We start from the raw sequence: 7,500 nt of genomic DNA on the forward strand, positions 1-7,500 counted from the left end.
ATAATAATAATAATAATAATAATAATAATAATAATAATAATGTTGAAGTCCTAGTGACATCGTCTTCATATTATTCAGGGAAAATAAATATAGCATAATAAAGGAACAATTAAAACGTTGTTTAGAATCACAAAGCAAAGTTGCATCTATTCTAAAACCTAATTGAATTCAAATATAATAGTTCGATCGCTATCTTTAACCAATTTCCTTAAATCTGGTCAAGATATGATTTCAAAGCCTTGTGTAAGCACGTTGGCTCTACTCACTTCATTGTTGGTAGCTATAATTTAATTACAATATGTGATCTTAGATTCAGGTACTTAACTTGAATAATGGTAATTGTTGTGTCCCATTCCTATTCAAATTATTCTTAGGTTTTTCATTTTTCGTGTAATGCATGATTTCAATTTATATATATATATATATATATATATATATATATATATATATATATATATTATATATTATATATATATATGTGTGTGTGTATATATATATATATATATATATATATATATATATATATATATATATATATATATTCCTTTCTTTCCTTTCTCTTTGCGTGGTGATACCTTAACGTGGTGAAAAGGTTTGTGTATTGCAATGATCAGCAAGGCTGTACTAGGAGCATTCAGTCAAAATTCTTCCACCATCTCCAATCCGCAGTGGCTGATGAGGGGATGAGAAATTGCCAAACACTACGCATATAAAGGTCATGTCTGAGGCTTCTTTTTTTGTTGCTGTTTGATGTATAGAATATATATATATATATATATATATATATATATATATATATATATATATATATATATATATATATATATGTGTGTGTGTGTGTGTGTGTGTGTGTGTCTGTATGTGTATATATGTATATATATATATATATATATATATATATATATATATATATATATATATATATATATATATATATATATATATATATATATATATATATATATATACTATTGTGCAAGTTAGAAGATTGTGCACTTTGGATCCTTTATTCAGCAGGTTTTTACGAATTTGAGAGTACTATGTATCATTCTTTTCGTCTTCAAACATCTACTTGCCCATTCTTCGAACAAGCTTCCATGAACTTATTGTTTCCAAACCTTCTTGTAAAAGGTTGGGTCAATTATTTCATGTATATTTTCTAACTAAGATTATCTGAATGAAATATTTTAGTGGAAACAATCGTATTGTGCTTGTTAGACTGGCCCTTGAGTAGGGTCTACTGATAGATGGAAATTGCAACACTCAAATTTGTGCATGCAGTATTAAACTGTTTTTCTATTTAAAGGACAAAATTGAGATGTAGTAAAATAGTAAAAAGTATAAAGGTTTCTTCTATAAGGTCTTGGATAATGATCAAACTCATGTTTAGAGTTTAAAAGTATTTTAAGGAGGAATGAGCTATTTGTTGCTCAAGGGATCAAACATTACCATTTCAAGTTAGGGTATCATGAAAATTACCATTTCCCATTAAGTTTATCACGAAAAATACCATTTCAACTCACGTCTATCATAAAAATAACCATTTCAAATTCATTTCATCTTAAAAATTGCCATTTGAAATTCAGCTTATCTTTAATATTACTATTTCAAATTTATTCAAGCTTAAAGATTACCATTTCAAATTCCTTTTATCTTAAAAACTACCATCTCAAATTAATTTTATTATAGAAAGTACCATTTCAAATTAAGTTTATCATGAAAGAATACCATTTCATAGTCGTCAGCAGTGTAGGCCTGGGTCTTCCAACTCTTCTAGCGCCTTGTGAAGCCCTGTTGAAAGTTTAGTGATTTAATCTCTCTTGGAGAGTGCGAAGAGAATACCAAACCATCTCCATCTAGCCCATACCATGATCTCATCCACATAGGGCACTCGAGTAATCTCTCTTATAGTTTCATTTCTAATCCTGTCCTGCTATTTAACTTCCAATATTCTTCTGAAGGCTTTATTCTCAAAATTACAAAATTTGTTGGATAATGATTCATTGTCATACCACGACTCTTGTCCATAAAGTAACACCGATCTCACTAAACTGATATATAGCATTATTTTTATATGTAATTTCAGGCGATTTTATTTCCAAATTTTACTTAACCTAGCCATTGTCTGATTTTTTTTTTTTTTCAATCTTCCATTAAACTCCAATTCTAAAGATCGTGTATTAGAGATCATAGTTCCTAAATATTTAAATGATTCCACCTCATTAATCCTTTCTCCTTCCAATGATATTTCATCTTCAATTGCATATTCCATTCTCATCATATATGTATTTCTTCTATTTATATTGAGCCCACCCTCATGTGATATTTCATGCAATCTGATAAGTAAGTATTGCAAATCCTGTGGTGTTCTGCAAATAAGGACAGCGTCATCAGCATACTCAATGTCAGCTAATTTCCTGTTACCAATCCAGCCCAATCCTTCTCCACCATCCCCAACTGTTCTATGCATTACAAAATCCGTGAGGAGAATAAACAACATAGGTGACAAAATATTCCCTTGGAGTACTCCACTGTTCACTGGAAATTAATCGGATTCCACTAACACTAACTTTGCACTTGCTATACTCATGAACAGACTTAATCAAATTTACATATATAAAAAGAACTCCATAATAACGTAGGACTCTATAATATTGGCCCGTGCACATTGTCAAATGTTTTTTTTTTCATAGTCCACAAATGCCATCAAAAGTGGATTTCTATAGATTTCTATATTTTACACATTTCTGTACATGTCTGAAAATGAAAATTTGTTCAGTACAACTTCTACCTTTCCCAAATCCTGCTTGTTCATCTCTCAGCTTTCCATTAATCTTTCCCTATGGTTTCTTTAGAATGAACATACTATATATTTTCATGACAACTGACGTAAGTGTGATGCCTCTGTAATTATTGCAGTCAGTCAGATATCCTTTTTTTTTTTTTTTTTTTTTTTTGGCATTTTCACTACCACCCCTAGATGTCACTCCTCAGGTTTTGCTTCTTCACGCTATATTCTACAAAATAAACCTGTAAGTATACTGGGAGTTGCTTCATTTTCGGCCTATATCTTCTTGGCAGTTATACCATCGTATCATGGAGCTTTCCTTCTCTTTAGTTTTTTAATGATAGCTTTGACTTCAAACACACTGAATCCATTCATAGGCACATCAAGGTCTTCATCAGCTTCAGGTATATCAATCAAGTTATTCCCTTCATATCCTATTCACCATCTCACTAAAGTGTTCCATCCAACGTTGCTATTATTAATCTTCTGTTGCTATAACAGATCCGTCTCTCTTTTAAATGGTATATGCTGCTTCTTCTTGCCCCAATAGAGATTTTCTTAATAATTCTTTGAGGAATTCTTACACAATAGCCACTCTCTGAATTCATTTTATCATAAAAATTACCATCTTGAATTTATTTTATTTTGAAAATTAAGCTCATAGAAATTATAATTTCAATTCAGGGTATCATAAAAGTTACTATTTCCCAATCTCTTTATTATAAAATTTACAATTTAAGATTAAGTTTATCATAAAAATTACCATTCCAAATTTAATTTATCATAAAAATTTATATTTCAAAATCAGTTTATTATAAAAATTACGATTCCAAAATCGGTTTATCAAACAAATACATTTCAAATTAACCTTATCATAACCATTAGTATTTCAAAATCAGTTTATCATGAAAATTACCATTCCAAAATTAGTTTATCATAACAAATACCATTTCAAATTACGTTTATCATAACTACCATTTCAAATTAAGGTCATCATAACAATTATCATTTCAAATTGAATTTTATTATAAAAATTAGTATTTCAAAATCAGTTAATCATAAAAATTTACCATTCCAAAATTAGGTTATTATAAAAAATACCATTTCAAATTAGGTTTATCATAACAACTACCATTTCAAATTAGGTTTATCATAACAATTACCGTTTCAAATTAAGTTTATCATAGAAATTAGTATTTCAAAATCAGTTTATCATAAAAAAATTACCATTCCAAAACTAGGTTATTATAAAAGATGCCATTTCAAATTAAGTTTATCATAACAATTACCATTTCAAATTAAGTTCATCATAAAACTTAGCATTTCAAAATCAGTTTATCTTAAAAATTATCATTCCAAAATCAGTTTATTATATCAAATACCATTTCAAATAAGTTTATCATAACAATTACCATTTCAAATTAAGTTTATCATAAAAATTAGTATTTAAAAATCAGTTCATCATAAAAATTATCACTCCAAAAAAATTTTATTATATCAAATACCATTGCAAATTAAGTTTATCATAACAATTACCATTTAAAATTACGTTTATCATGAGAATTAATATGTCAAAATCAGTTTATCATGAAAATTACCATTCCAAAATCAGTGTATCATTCGTTTGATGATGAGAAGGCTGCGTAATTTTTCAGAGATTCATTCGTGTTCACAAGTTTCCCAAGATATGTTAATCATCAATATTTAAAGTTCACCCCCTTGAACTTTGTTCTTACTTTAGATAAATGTACAAATTTATAATGAAAAATAGAAGTAAAAAAACAAACAGCTTGATATATATCTAATAGCAATTGCATAAAGCTATTTTTCATATATATATATATATATATATATATATATATATATATATATATATATATATATATATCTATATAGATAGATATATATATATATATATATATATATATATATATATATATATATATATATATATATATATATATATATATATATATATATATATATATATATATATATATATAAGCAATTGCATAAACCTAATCATTATATATAATTTCATAAGACTATTATATATATACATATATATATATGTGTGTGTATATATATATGTGTGTATATATATAGATATATATATATATATATATATATATATATATATATATATATATATATATTTTTATATATATATATATATATATATATATATGTATGTATATATATGTATGTATAATAGTCATTGCATAAAGCTAGTTTTGATATATATATATATATATATATATATATATATATATATATATATGTATTGTATATATATGTATTGTATATATATATATATATATATATATATATATATATATATATATATATATTGTATATATATGTATTGTATATATATATATATATATATATATATATATATGTATATATATATATATATATATATATATATATATATATATATATATATATATATATAGATATATTGTGTGTGTGTGCGTGTGTGTGTATGTATATATAATAGCAATTCCATAGGGGTAGTTTTGAGATATATTTAGTAGTAATTGCATAAGACTAGTTTTCGCGGGTGCTTCTGACTTTAAAAAAAAAAAAAAACTTTCAAAGGTTCAACATTTCGCAAGTAACTTATGCCAATAATCGTAAGTCAATTTTACAGATTTCACAACATAAGTGGCCGCTTCTTCTTTCATATTTTTGTCTGGCATAGTTCAGTAATGAACGCGACTATAATTTATAATCCCGTTTGAATAATCACATTTTAAGTTTTTATTTTTTTTTTTCACATTTTCTTACGTTTATTCAAGTATGGCAAATATTTGCTAATCGTCCAATTTGACGCTATGAAAACTTGTAATAAAAAAGTGACATTAACCCGTTGGTGATCCCAGCCTTGACACATTTGCTGTCAGGCTGATGACGTCACGGGCTAACCTACTTATCTTGACGTTTTGTATCATACGTAACAAAGGAATAAATAAAGAAGTAAACTAAAAATTGTATTTGGAGGCTGAAGACGTTTTCTGTATGGCTACGTGAACGTATGACGCCTCCAGTGTTTAACCGGATCCCCAGAAAGCTAACATAACGTAATGTAATACCTTAGACATACATTCATTCTTTTAAGTACTTTCATGAATGTCAGACACTTTTTTTTAATACTTTGATGAATGTTATGAGATTATGTAATTTTGTCTTTTCTTTCTGTAGAATGAAATGGAATTCTTTTTAGACTTTTTTTTTTATTTTGAGTCAGCCAAAACTTTTTATTAACTGCATTTCCTAAAGTGTTTTTTTTTACTTATTGTTTAAAAAGATTTATATATATATATATATATATATATATATATATATATATATATATATATATATATATATATATATATATATATATATATACATATACATATGTGTATATATATATATATATATATATATATATATATATATATATATATATATGTATATATATATATATATATATATATATATATATATATATATATGTATGTATATATATATATATATATATATATATATATATATATATATATATATAATAGCCTTTTATGAAAAAAACAATCTACAAAATATGAATTTGTTGATGTTAGAAAATGATCAAATAATGCCAGATATACGACAGAATATAATCAACTACTAGACTACTCTCTGAACAAAATCTTCACTACTCGAATAATCTGGTCAAAGGTTACCAAAGGTTACCATTTACCATAATAATAATAATAATCCCTTTCTACCAGTAACAAAGCTGTACTAGTCAGGACCACCCATACCAGGTTGGTTTGGTGCGCGCAGTCAGACTAAATTTTTAGTCTCACACCATCACCTATCTGCACTAGCCATCGTGTTGATGAAAACTGGCCAAACCTTAGACATGAATAAATATATTATTATGTATATACTATATTATAAATTGTAAAAATTTCTATTGTTTATTTCTGAATATAAGATAAAAATAAAAAAAATCTGAATATATTATATATATTGAAAGACCCTTTTTTTCCGGAGCATTTCGTGTACTGCCAAACCTAACGATATGCTGTGCTATAAAGAATATACTTTTTTTATTACTTAATACTGTTATAACTATTTATTTAGGACAGGCAGACTTGAGGATATGGAAGCTTTTCGACATATTACTCACAACCTAAAAAATGTAAAATACATACTAGGTCAAAATGTTTTAGCACAAGCTTTCCTGGAACATACGCTTTTGGTACACTGTTAAAAATTTGCCGAAAAAAAAATTCTTGAATAAATGTTGCCAGGCATTTACCGTATTAAAAATGAATATATTTACTTAGGGAGTGATACTGCGGTCACCAACATGTAAAAGATAAAAAACAAAGTTCGGGTAAAAATACGGTCGTCTGTATTTTACTGAAATAAAGTTGAGAACTATATTTTTACGGAGAATTTCCGACTAAAATTAGTTTTTTTTTAAATTACTCTCTCTCTCTCTCTCTCTCTCTCTCTCTCTCTCTCTCTCTCTCTCTCTCTCTCTCTCTCTCTCTCTCTCTCTCTCTCTCTCTCTCTCTCTCTCCACGTTCGTAAAGAAACAATGAAACCTACTTCATTGCCTCTTTTTTTTTTAAATTAAGTTTCACTTCTCTCTTTCTATTAGCCGATTTAGAGGATCGTTCGATTCAGTGAGGTATATGTAACAATTCCATCAGACAGCATATATAATGTTT

The 7,500-nt window shown here is 26.5% G+C and overlaps 1 protein-coding gene across 1 annotated transcript in view; it reads left to right on the forward strand.

The window, feature by feature from the left end:
* Positions 1-7,500, forward strand: part of LOC137631835 (facilitated trehalose transporter Tret1-like) — a 495,928-nt gene that overhangs the window by 383,597 nt on the left and 104,831 nt on the right. The window lies entirely within an intron of this gene.

The sequence above is a fragment of the Palaemon carinicauda genome, chromosome 40 (genome assembly GCF_036898095.1).
Source record: "Palaemon carinicauda isolate YSFRI2023 chromosome 40, ASM3689809v2, whole genome shotgun sequence".
Taxonomy (NCBI): Eukaryota; Metazoa; Arthropoda; class Malacostraca; order Decapoda; family Palaemonidae; genus Palaemon; species Palaemon carinicauda.